General features: G+C 42.1%; 1 protein-coding gene across 7 annotated transcripts in view; it reads left to right on the top strand.

The window, feature by feature from the left end:
- The window catches only part of FOXP1 (forkhead box P1), a 409891-nt gene that overhangs the window by 111107 nt on the left and 285713 nt on the right, over positions 1-13071 (top strand). For 2 of the 7 annotated variants that reach the window (XM_019746869.2, XM_074313284.1), the window contains exon 3: positions 6742-6901. The exons of the other annotated variants lie outside the window; for them this stretch is intronic. The gene's annotated coding sequence lies outside the window, so the exon portion shown is untranslated. The remainder of the gene's footprint in view (positions 1-6741; positions 6902-13071) is intronic. 7 annotated transcript variants of the gene reach the window in all.

Genomic DNA, 13071 nt, shown 5'->3' with positions numbered 1-13071 from the left:
CTTTTTAATCATTGGCTTTTTTTGTTTTGATGTTTCAGGCTTGTTAATTTATGCTGTCTATCCATCATTTGTGTAAATTAGCAAGGTTTAACTATAAATGAAAATGTCAAAGTTATTATATTATTTAAAATTAAAGAATAATTAGACTGGAGGAAAACAGGCTGAAAGAATGCTCCAGGATATGTTAAGGATGAGAAAGGACAGGGAACAAATGAGGAAAGGGTAAGTGTGAGATGCTGGGGACCCTCTCCAGGGAGAGAGTTTGTGGTCACCGTACCACGTGGAGGTCTTATGTGCACCATCAGGTGGAGGCTCCAATAAGTTTCTCTATAAATACTTACTTATATATACTTATGTATACTCTGTACATGCTCTCTCTCTCTATGTATAGAGTGTATATGTAAGTATGTAATACTTATATATATAGCCTATATATAATACTTCTATAAAATGTGTGAATTTTAAAACGGGTGGTGGGGGGAATATTTTACCAGGTTGTTTGGGTTCTGCTGGAGTGAATATCAGCTGCTACTCCAGAATTGTGCCTTTCTTTATTTTGTTTACAATGTTCATCAAGGGCATTTAGTCTGATCCTTTCAGAAAGACACCAGTAAAAGGAAGCCCAGGTATAGGGTATGGGAAAAGTAATGGGGGTTATTTTACTACCTGGTAAGGTTGTGGACCCTTAGCTCACAAATGCAGTAGCGAAAGTCAGCTGTTGCTTCCAGGATTTATGCTCACCCAGCTGATAAAAAGCCTATGTACATAACTTGTAGCATCGTTTGTAGGAGCAAAAGCATCAAAATTCCCTAAACATCTGTCAGGAGGGAATGGTTAAATTATGGTCAATCTCTGGGGTGGGGTGGGGGACACTGCTACGCAGCCATTGTAAAAGAAAACAGACCCGTGTGTGCCGCTGTGACACTAGCTCCAATGTGCATTAAGTGACCAGGCGCTACCGTGTTTCCCTGAAAATAAGACCTAGCTGGACAATCAGCTCTACAATCAGCTCTAATGCATCTTTTGGAGCAAAAATTAATATGAGACCCGGTCTTAAGTTAGATAAGCCCGGGTCTAACACATAAGACCGGATCTAACATTATAGTAAAATGAGACTGGGTCTTATGTTATTTTACTATAAGACCAGGTCTTATATTAATTTTTGCTCCAAAAGACACATTAGAGCTGATTGTCTGGCTAGGTCTTATTTTCGGGGAAACACGGTAAATACAGTGTCTTTGGGTAGAATGGGGAAAAAGAAGTATCCATACAAAACACATATGGTTGCATATGCATAGGAGGTTTCGGGGAAAGAGATAACCACTGCTGTGGTTGCCTTCGGGAAGGGAACTGGCTGGTTGGGGGATGGAATTTATTTCCCCCGTTTACCCGTGGGTGCTGTTGGATTCTGTATGTAAGTGTATAATCGCCATTGAAGATAGTTGTTTTAGGATGCCAAAGAGCAAACGGTTATTACCCAAAGGCTGGCACGCCCTGGAGAAGAATGTTGGGATTCCGGGTTCTGGTGATTTCTCTGAAATCGTTGCTTTTAGTCAATGTGAAAATCCGGTGGCATTGCCGACTGATTTCAAACCCTGGTGATGATAAGCAGTTGGTTCAGCCCCAATCAGCCGCGTCCTCATTTCAGACTCTCATCTCTGTGGCTTGTCTCCTCTGTGAAGTGAATTTATTCAGTCGGCTGCCATTATCTAAGTTTTTCAGCTGCATGTCATATAAGACTCAGCCCATGCAGACTTACGCGAAAGAAACTTTATTTGATTATGTACCTGAGTAGGTCAGGTGTAGGCCTGGCCTGACTTGATCTCAGCCCTGCCGCCCCATCTTTACACTTCTGCCCTCTGCTTACTTCTGTATTGGCACCATTTCCAATGGGGAGTAGGTCCGGCAGCTCCATCTTTGTCACTTCTCAGCTCCCAGGGTGGGGGGGTGGGGTCTCATTTGGAGTCCAGGCCCTCCGGCATTTGCACTCAGGCTTGCCATGGCCACGTGCCTCTTGTACTTACGTTTGTCTTCTATTTCTGTTTGCAATTGAGTGAAAATTGATAAGCCCCAAGCTCCTACTATATTCCGAGTTCTATAGGCCTGAAAACACATGAATAAAATATTTCTGCAGGTCTTGAGTTCACAGCATGTTAGAGAAGGTATGGAAGCTAATGTGGAAATCCTTTTTGATGTGAAATATTAGACTCAGAGGAATTGTAGGGAGGGCTTATCGCTACCTTGAATATTACTGGGAGATTCGGGAGAGAAGTGACACCGCAGTTAATGAAGCCTTCTGGGCGGAGTTAGAGCTGCTGTAGGCAGACAGGTCAGAGGAGTGGGGTGCAGGCATTCCAGGTTGAGAAGAGCATAGCAAACACTTTACATTTTCACCAAGTTCTGTTAATCAGTCTTCACAATGGCTTGTGCACCATCCTCTTCTCGAGCCACCCTAGTGACCAGACCTTCCAAAGTAATCACTCAGAACACTAGAGCATTGTATTTTCTGCACTCATTTATTATTTTGTATTTTTATTTACTTGTCTTTCTTCCCCAGTTTCCTTTTTTGCTCATTGTCTTGGCTGCACAATTAGTGCCCCATTTTCAAGCAATAGTCCCCCCATTAGCAAAGTGGTTGTGTTCCAAAGCAGACTTTGTCATCAGAAACTTTGTTCCCAGGTACTGAAATAATGGAGGCAGCCTAGGGCTGTACTCAAGAAAGACTGAAGGGGGGTGGGTACAGCATGAAAATATCAGCTAACTTTTGTGCTGGAAACAGTGCAGTAGTCTTGAACCTGACAAAAGATGAGATTAGAGGAGGGAGGAAAGGCAGCATTTATAGCCAAGGCAGTAAGTAGGAGGGGAGAGGGTCTGGGTGTGGATTAGAGGTTGGAGTCACATTTTGTTACAGTGACATTAGGGTCAGGTGAGTGACACTGTTTCGCATCAGCCCGACGTGTATAAAGGAGGATAGTGACCAGTGGGAAGCAAATCATCATTAGTTTGTTAGTCGACTTTCCCGTCGCAGTACCTCCTTGCCCTTAGACTCTGAGCTTGAGCACATGGCCCAGGGGCACCGTTTTTCATTGCTCCCACAAACCTTAGGTGGGCCACAGGAACCCCAGAGGAAGTGCAGCTTACCAGCTCTGCTCATTGTATCACAGAGAGGATTCAACACTAAAGAGGGAGACAGATCTGAACAATGGATGCAGGGCCTCTTATTAGTCCTAATTTGCATTTAGTGAGAAAGGAGGAGACGACTGGGGCGAGGGGCAAAGCAGTTTACTTTCTGCAGGTGTGCAGGGGCCACATCACAAACCACAGAAGGCCATGGCCACGACACAGTTGTCTCCATACCCAGAAATACGCGAGAACTGAGCTCTTCCCTCTCAGCTCTGGAAAATGTCACCCTTGAAAGGACATCAGCAAGAACACTGGGAAAGCCCCGGTGCTCCCCACTGATTCCAAACTCTAGTCAAAAAATGCACCAAGGTGACCCATCAGTGAGGGGCAGAGCTCTCCATCCCAGTTAGTTATCAAACGCTGACCATAGAAATGTCTTCTCGTTGGCAGAACACTTGAGTGCAGCTTCTTGCTATTAAAGGGTTGTCAGTCAGTGAGAATGAAGAACTGAGACAGGAATTTCTGGTTTTGAAGGGGAACAAGGCACCTGAGACCTGTGTGAGGAAACGAGAGAAGGGTGGAGGGATGTAAGTGTGGGACACAGGCGTGGAAACTTCCGGGTCTTCTCTACTGTTAGGCCACCTCCGTTGTCCCATCCCTTGCATATTGAGAGACCCCCAGGCAAGGACCATATTGGTTTTGCCCACAGCTGTTGGGTATAGTCCTATACATAATCTCGTGTGGACACTGCAAGGGACCCTCCGCCCCATCATGCAGAGGCCACTGCCAAGAGCAAATTATGCATATTGTGTTTCATTTTCATTTTTATAAAAAATTTCTCCAGTGATCTATTTATCAAGGTTTCATTCTTCAGTCTCCTATAAGCAGAGACTCTATTGCACACACACAAAAACCATTATTCCATGTGTATAGATGTTGATAGATATAATACTGCCTTGTTCAGGGGTTATATTTTGGGTGTATGCCTTATCTTAAAGTCACTCTAAAATCCCAATGGATATAGAATCTGTCTTTTAAGAATCTTTTGATTCCTGATTTAGAATATATAATAGGTGCTTTATAATTATTTCCCCAGTGAGACTCTTAAGCTTTCTTGAGTACAAGAACAATGTCTAATATTTATTCATGTCCCCTGTTGGTGTTCTACACATAGTAGGTCTTGTCTTAGAGGCAGAACCGTTTTTGAACAGCAGTGTTAACGATTCAGACACTGAGCAGTGTTGCTCTTGTAACAACACGTGGCTTGGACCCAAGCCTGGCGGAAGCACATTAATGGATGCAGTGTGTCTCTGTAAGGGTTTTCCTCTGTCTCCTTTCTATTGTTTGGTACACGAACAGGCCATGTCTCTGTGGGGAAGCAGCAGACAGCTTCACTGGCTACAAATGTTATACCCACACGTGGGACACAGCCCCAGGTAATCACACGTACCAGTGAGCCGTCAGTAGGTTCTATTACGCATGAGGCTCTTTTGTCAAAGGCACTAGGTTTTCTTGGTATGTTAGACAATGGCCAACTCTGGGGTGGGTGAGTACACATTTTGGATATCTGTCTAGATGGATAGCTTTGGATTGCATTGCTTCCTAAATATTGGTTATTCCAGATTTTAGACTGCATTTTCTCTTAAACTGTGTTTTCAAATGATCACACCGTACTTGTGGACCATCATTCTTTTTTTTTTTTTTTTTTAAAGATGTGTCGTATATTCTCACAGTTTCTTTCAAAAATATCTAAGTTTTTAAGAAGCACTCGTTAATATTTTCTGTCTCTCTCTTCTACATTTGTATTTGCTTAGCACAGACCCTCACGTGCATTTCTGTTGAAAAAAAGGAGATGGGTGCAGCAGAATTACCAGTCATGTCTTGTTCTTGGGAGGATATCATTTGTCTAATGACATAATAAATTATTTTTTTCACCCCTTGTTACTTTAGAATAACACTCGATAAACCCCCATAAAGAGTCAAAGATGAAACATGGCAATCCAGGGAAATGTTTTGGCCACCTCATCGATGCACCCAACCTTACTTAATAACTTTTCTGGGACCTGGTTTGGGGTAACCTGTCCTGTAAGAAAACCAAGATCAGTGCAGTCAGAACACATTGGGCCCCTCCCTGCTAAGATCAGATAACAACATTAAACTTTCACCCCTTTTAGTTGTTAAGATGGAATGTCCACTCATTATAAGCATAAATCCTTCGCATAACATTTTCCCGCTTGTTTTCCTCTGCTTGTAAACCTTTATTTGGTGCCTTCTCTCTTCTGTTGTGGGATTGACTTTTTAGGGCTGATGAGAAGTTTGGAGATAATTGCTCCCCTCCTCCATTCCTGTGGCTGTAACAACAACTGCCAAGTCCCTGTGCCTCTTTGATACAAAAACATTCTGAGCTGCTCGCATGTGCTGCCTGGCTCTGCCTTGTCTTAGAGGCACATCATTTTTGCACATCAGTATTAACAATTCAAACACCCTGAAATGCTAATAGCACTAGTAAGCTTTTAATTCCATGGAATTTATTGCTTGCTGTATTTCCATGAATTTATAACGCTTTGATTCTTAAGAGCCCCATTTAATCAGTTTTGCCTGGCACGGAACATAATAAACAACTTGCCGGTGAAAAAGTGCCACTTGGGGGAGGCTGCTAACAAGGAAGTTAAATGCTTCTGCCACTAGCAGTTTCTTCGCTGTATTTTTCATGAGCTGTAATGTACTTTGCTGGCTTCAGCGTGGTGGTTAAACACGGGGATGCACTGAGCCCCACTGCAACTTTCGGAGCCTCAGATTGTGCTGGGTGTCTTTGCAAAAAGCAAAGAAATCAACGCTTTTAGCCCTCCCCCCCCCCCCCCCGGTCTGGCTTAATAGCTTCTAATACTTTTTCATTATCTTTACCTTAATCTCTTAGCATATGATTTATGGACTGAAATGGTGAGTGATATCAGTGGGCAAAAACAATCATTAGAGGCTGTTAAGGAACATTTATTGTTTATTTGGCTGCCTGTCTATAAAAGTACACGTGATGGCCCTAATAGCAAAATATCAAATTATCAAGTGCTTTAAAGCAGAAAATGTCATTTGTTTCTCAAAACTGCACCAACTTTATATAATTGCCCTTTTAATTATCCCTAGTGGCCCATGAAATTTGCAAAATAGAGCATCAAAGGTTTGATTTACTTACATGTTGCACTTTGGTGAGATTCTTAATGAATATTGTTTAGCACTAATGCTGAGATGAAATTTGTTAATGTTTATAGTGAGGGCCTTAGAAGTGGGGAGTCTAGTAATAAAACCGAATCAACTGGGCTCCTCAGGATAGAACAACGTGGCCACAAATCTGGACCTAACATTTTGAATGTCCTTTTTATGGTGGAATTTTATTTTTAATTGTGGTATAGATGAACACACTTTAAGTTTAGTTTTGCAGTTTCTTATTTTCTGCCTGATTAAGTGATCTCATTGTTACTTTCCTAGGGCGTTTGAGGGATAATTTGTTTGCTTCCTGGCACTTTTGGATTGGGGTCAGTTGCTGCTTCAGAAAAGCAGTCTACGACATGACATTCAGAACTCCAGCTCTAAAAGCTCATCTTTTGGAGTTGGTCTTTGCAGGTGGAGACCTGTGGGCTGATCCCAGACTGAGTTTCCTGTCCTTCCTGGAGCCCACTCCGAGCTTGAGGCCTCCTGGGGCTGATTTGTGTCACCGGCCCTGGAGTTCGTGTGCACCGTCACAGGCCATTAAATGAACAACAGAAAGGCACTCTGAGTCACGGTGAGCCCAGGAGGGGTCTGCAAGGCTAGCGCTGCTACTGCAGAGTGAGCTCCATCTCCACGTTCAGTTGCCGTCCAGATTTTGGACTTCACTCTGCAGAGATGCAGCACGGGGCTGCATCTTAGGTAACAGAGAAGTGGTGATGCAGGGCGGCGATAGGAGACCCTGGGATTCGATGGTGGGCTGGTTTGCTGGGCACAGGAAGCTTTTGGTTCTCACTGACAGCTATTAAATACTCCTGGCCGGAAGGGAGACACCTGTGGAACACCACTTGTTAGGCGTCCCCGGGTTGACAGCACACCCGTGGTGACCACCCCAGGGGTGTGGTGTGCCAACGCACATCTTCCTTGCCCGCTGATGAGAATATCATAGGGACAGAATCAGGAGAGGAACAGAAGTCTATAAGATTACATCTTTTATTTCCCCTTTATCTACCTGACTTGTCACTCGGTCGGAGGGGCTGGCACCGTGTGTCTCCAGAAAACCATGTTGGTTGTTGCCTAGTAACTTGTTCTTCTTAGACTGATGATCAGAAGATTATTTCCTCTCCGTGTCTCCCCTGGTATGGAAGGCAAGAAGATCCACTTGAATTACTGGGCTCATCATTTTTTGAGGGGTGCTTCTTTACCTTTTGCCTTTCCCAGACTTCTGGGGCATTTCCAGCAGCTTGCAATCTCTGAAATAGCATTTGGCAGCTCTCAAGCACCTCGGCATACTTAGTCTCGTGTCCTTGATGGACTGTATCTGACTTTTAGAATTCTTTTCGGCCTCCTTCATCTCGCTGATGGCAATTTAAAAGCTGAAATAATTTCACAATTATGAAATTCCAGGGAATTTTAAGCCATCTTAGCCCTGTCTACCAGAAGTGGGAACATTTGCCTGGTTTGACTCCTTTTGTCTTACATAATTACGCCCCCCACCCTCACCTATTGTCTCTTTTGCAAATTGTATCTCTGTTCTTGCTCTTAGCTACATGTCCTTGTCCTTCCTGCTATAATTAGTTGTTTTCCGCCCTACACATCAGCAAAGGCATCTACCTGTCTGACATTTCCATTCCCGTCTGCAGTGCTGCTCCCAGTTGCCGCGTAGCCCTCTGGGGCGTGGCACTTGCGTGGCCTTGGGTTCGTGCTCCCAGAGAGCTAGACATTGGTCTCTTACCTTCGGTTTTCCTTGTGAATTCTCTTAGAATACTTCTTTAAAGTTTTCTAAGATTATCTAATATTGAATCTGTTTTTCACATACCTTTGTTAAAGGAGGACTCTCAGAAGCCAGGAGAGACCTGGGCCACTTCCATTATTTCAAGGCACATGAAGTACTAATACACAATGCAAACACAAAATAGATGTATGAAGTGAGGGTATCTTGTCAACATTTATCTGAAATCATTCAGTGTTTTCACACACACCACATATAATGCAATATGAACAACATACAATGCAATACGATGGCGTGACTCACACGATTTATGCAAAACACTACTTCTGATGTGTGTAGGTGATGTGATCCAATAATGGACCTGAAGGTTAAGGTTCTTCGATGAAAGATGATGAAAGTCAATACTGTCTGTATTTCTGTATTTCTGTGACTGGAGCTTAAATTTGATTTGGAGAGAGCATTAAATGTCCAAATTTGTGATCTTTGTGGATGTGAGTCGTGGGCTAGGTGACTTGGTTACTTTCTCCCACTATTGTCACGTTTCTAGGCACCTTAAATGCTAATTTTCTTCCTTTCTTCCTCTTTTGCTTGTTCTTTTAGCTCTACATCTGTCCTTACAGCCCTAATGGATTCTTTCCTATTGTAAAAATTGAACCCACCATTTGGTGGGCTTTAGAGCCAGCGCCGTATTCTCTGTGCCTCATTGTTAGCCCACATCATTTTCTAGTCTTTCAGTCCACATGACCTCTGGCACTTTGGAACCTTGTTCTCAACTTGGGGTGCCCTCACCTGTTTCCTGAGGTGCAAAATGATCTCCTACCTTTTGATGCCTGAAATGCAACCTTCGCTTTTCACTCCCTTCCTCTTACATGATTCTGACGAGGTTTATCTTCATATATGTGTCACTTTGTAATCAGTTGCCTTTGCACTTTATCAGTTCTTTGGGTACTGGTCCAGCTGTTCATGGCTCATGCCTGTTGCTGTAAATCATCACCACAGCATTAACAAGCTCACAGGTTAACAGGGCAGTAGCTAGCCTGAGTCTGTTCCTTTTCTGACTGTTCCATGTTTTCTGTTCTATGCCTCTTTGAGAGACAGAGATAGACACAATATTTGTCGAGTCATCTGGTTGCTTAGGCATCTCTGTCTCACATCTATCTGTTTCTTCCTAAAGGAAAACCTTCTAGCTGGCACTCCAGGACTAGCGATGAGCTAATCGATGAGTGAATGTTAGCAGTGGATGCCACTGTTCTGGAAATGGATTTGCCTCAGGGCTTACTACCAAGAGAGTCACTTCTGGACTCAAAACCATCCTTTTGGTCAGTTCTTGGGTCTTCCTTGAGATCAAGGAGGCAGAATTACCCCATGTCTTTTCTTATGTCCTAGGCTTTGTCTCCTAACTGAGTTCTCATTGGTCAATTACGGGAAGTACCTATAGCACTAATACAGTTCTCCATAAATTTGACTTATTGTGTTGTTTTTGGCCAAAGTTGTAGTTGCTGTTGTTAGACCAAAGAGAAGCAGTCCAGAACTTTCCTGAGAAAGATAAGAAGGCAGAATGTGTTGTTTTCCTCTAGTCCTTGCCTACCGCCTTTAGATCCCTGGATTTGGAGCTCGTACCTCACAGAAGTGGAGCCCTCTTGCCTTGAAGCTTAGGGAGGGAGCTTCTGAGTGTGTAAGTGGTAAGGTGCGCAGTCTCTAGAGTCAGATGGACTGGGTCTTCACCCCAGCTCACCGACTTTCTCTCTGTGTGGTCTTGTGCAAGCTACTTGACCTCTCTGAGCTTCTCTTCCCTCAAGTATAAAATTGGGGAAATTGTACCCATATAAAAAAGGTACAACTTGAACGAAAATTAAATACAATCATGAATAAATAATAAAAGCAGTAAGTGCAGATTCTGGTGCTCTTACTAATAAAATATTAGTTATTTTTCATATTGTTCAGAGTACCTAATAAAGGACTATTGCATAATTCTGTACATCCAACCTAACTACAGTGTGATCAATAGCTGTTTAATGGACAGTTTTGTGCTTGGAAATCCGGAGTGATGAGAACCCTGGGAACTTCCTTGCCCACTTCTACTACAGTGTTCAGCAAACCAGCCGAGAGGAATGAGGGGCAGGTGCCAAAGCAATTAGAGATTTCAATCACTCTGTTTCCCTGAAAATAAGACCCGCTGTACAATCAGCTCTAATGCATCTTTTGGAGCAAAAATTAATGTAAGACCTGGTCTTATATACTATAATGTAATATATTATATAATATAATATAATATAATATAATATAATATAATATAATATAATATAATATAATATAATATAATATAATATAATAAAGTATAACATATAACATAACATAACACCGGGTCTTATATTAATTTTTGCTCCAAAAGACGCTTTAGAGCTGATTGTTCGGCTAGGTCTTATTTTCGGGGAAATATGGTAGAGCCCTTCTAAGTGGCAATGTATTCAGAATTGTTAGGACTTAAGGACTGAACTAATTTCTCTGGAAGACTATTGATGGTTCTCCAATCCCAATGTCAAGATTTTATGGATCTTGCATTTCTCATCCTCATTTGACTGCATTCTGGAATTATGGCTTTTAGATTTGTTGGCAGTTTACCACAAATATTCCATGGGTCTTTTGAATTCATGTATTTTAGAAAACGTCACTTTTGTTTGCTTTTCTTTAAGAGCAGAATAGTTTCTTCTCTGTGGAAGTCACTCCAGGGCAAGTCTCTTGGACTGTTGACTGTCCATGATAAGGCTTGATCGTGGGGGAACTAATGCAAAAATTACATTGAGAATTCAATTATCCATTGGATATATAAGCCAAAATATTTTACCCCTTAAAACTACCTCTGGATGTATAAGTCATAGTCATATGGAAATGTTCTAAGTCACTGACTGATATTTTTCTAGACAGACGCCTTCTCAGAATCTGGGCTCCCTTTGGGTGTGCTCAAGCTGGTTCTTATGAATGAGTTTTGCAGTGGATCCTGGAGAAAGGACTGAAGCCCCATCAAGCTTGTGTGTGACTAGGAGCTGGATAGGTGGAGCCGCTTTCTGTAGAAACAGAGGTAACTGTCGCTTTTCCAGAGATGATTTCTCTCTTTCAGTTGGTGTTAGGCTCCCTGATTATGTGTTCCCATAGCATCCTATGTTTTTCCCAGCACTTAAAATTACAAGTGGTTATTTCTGAAGGTATTCTTTTAGCATGTGACTATCCGCAAAGATTTCAAGTTCCTGGAGGGTCAGGGATAGTGTTCCTCTCTCTATGCCTAGCAGATCACAAAAGATCTGGCACATGGTAGGACTTGATAAACGCATTTGTGGAATATTTATTGAGTAGGAAGTGAAGCATTTTTATTTTCCACTTACTTGGAATTTCCCATGACTGGCTATATTTCAATTAGGATTGAATTTGTGTGCACGGAACAGAAACATGACTACAGTGATTAATCCAGGGGTTGGCACTCTTTTTATGAAGAGCCTGACAGTAAATGTTGTAGGTTTTTGCCGGCTATACAGTCTCTTCACAACTACCCAGCTCTGCTGTTTTCGCATGAAAGCAGCCATAGACAATGCTTAAATCAATGGGCATGGCTATGTTCCAATAAAACTTTAGACAGACACACTGCAGATTTGGCCCACAAACCACAGTTTGTAGTCCCCTGGCTCAGTCAAATGGAGGCGACGGTAATTTGAACAAAATACGAAGTGCAGAAGTAGGCCCCCAAGGCCGGTGCAGCTGGTCCGGGAGCCCCAAGGTGGAGCTCCTTGTCACCCCACCACATTGTGCAATGATGTTTGTTCTATTAGTCAACAGGTGGCCTCTCTACCTTTAGAAATCAAAGGTGTGTTTCCAGGCAGGAAGGAGATGAAAGAGCAAAGGACGAAGATGTTTCTTCTCCAGATTTTGCTTCTTTGTAAAATAAAATATAACTTCCTGTATTTACCTTCTTATTTTTGCTCTTCCTTGCTATCCACATCTCATCGCCCAGGACCATGTTTCAGGCTACTCCCAATCACAAGAGAGCCTGAAATGACAAAAATTTGAACTACTTAAGCACTTTGCTGCCCAAATAAAATTGGGATCCTGGTGCTGATGAAGAATGGGGACTGGAGATTGGATAAGCAACTGGTGAGGTCAGCTGGGCTATAGGCGTTTTTGTTGTTGTTTTGTGGGGGTTTTGCAGAATTAAAAACCTTTTTTTTATTTTTATTTTTTCCCATCCCTTTGGCAACCATCAGGTTATTCTCTATACCTATGGATCTATTTTTGTTTTATTTTGTTTATTCATTTGTTCTTTTTTTAGGTTCCATATATAAGTGAAATCATATGGTATTCCGTTCTATATATGTACCCTCTTCTTTATCAGTTCATCTATTGATGGACACCTCGGTTGCTTCCATAGCTTGGCTATTGTAAATAGTGCACAGTGAACATAGGGGTGCATGGATCTTTTCAAATTAATGTTTTGTTTTCTTTGGATAAATACCCAGGAGTGGAATTACTGGGTCATATGGTAGTTTTACTTTTAGTCTTTTGAGCAATCTCCATATTTTCCTTAGGGGCTGCATCAATTCACAATCCCACTAGCAGAGCTCCCCTTTTCCCCTAGCAGAGGGTTCCCTTTTCTCCGTGTCTTTACCAGCAGTTTTTCTTTGTTGATTTTTTTGATGATGGCCATTCTGACGGGTGTGAGGTGATATCTGGTGGTTTTAATTTGCATTTTCCTGATGATTAGTGATGTTGAGCATATTTTCATATGTTTATTGGCCACCTGTAGGTCCTCTTTGGAGAAATATCTATTTAGGTCCTCTGCCCATCTTTGAATTGGATTGTTTGGGTTGTTTTGGTCTTTAGTTGTATGAGTTCCTTATATATTTTGGATATTAATCTCTTATTGGATGTACCATTTGCAAATGTCTCCTTTCATTAAATAGGTGGTCTTTGCATTCTGTTGATGGTTTTCTTTACTATGCAAAATCATTTTAGTTTGACATAGTCCT

The sequence above is a fragment of the Rhinolophus sinicus genome, linkage group LG10, assembly GCF_036562045.2.
Source record: "Rhinolophus sinicus isolate RSC01 linkage group LG10, ASM3656204v1, whole genome shotgun sequence".
In the NCBI taxonomy this organism is placed as follows: domain Eukaryota; kingdom Metazoa; phylum Chordata; class Mammalia; order Chiroptera; family Rhinolophidae; genus Rhinolophus; species Rhinolophus sinicus.
Note: the sequence above shows the minus strand (reverse complement) of the source record. Positions and strands in the feature narration are given on the sequence as shown.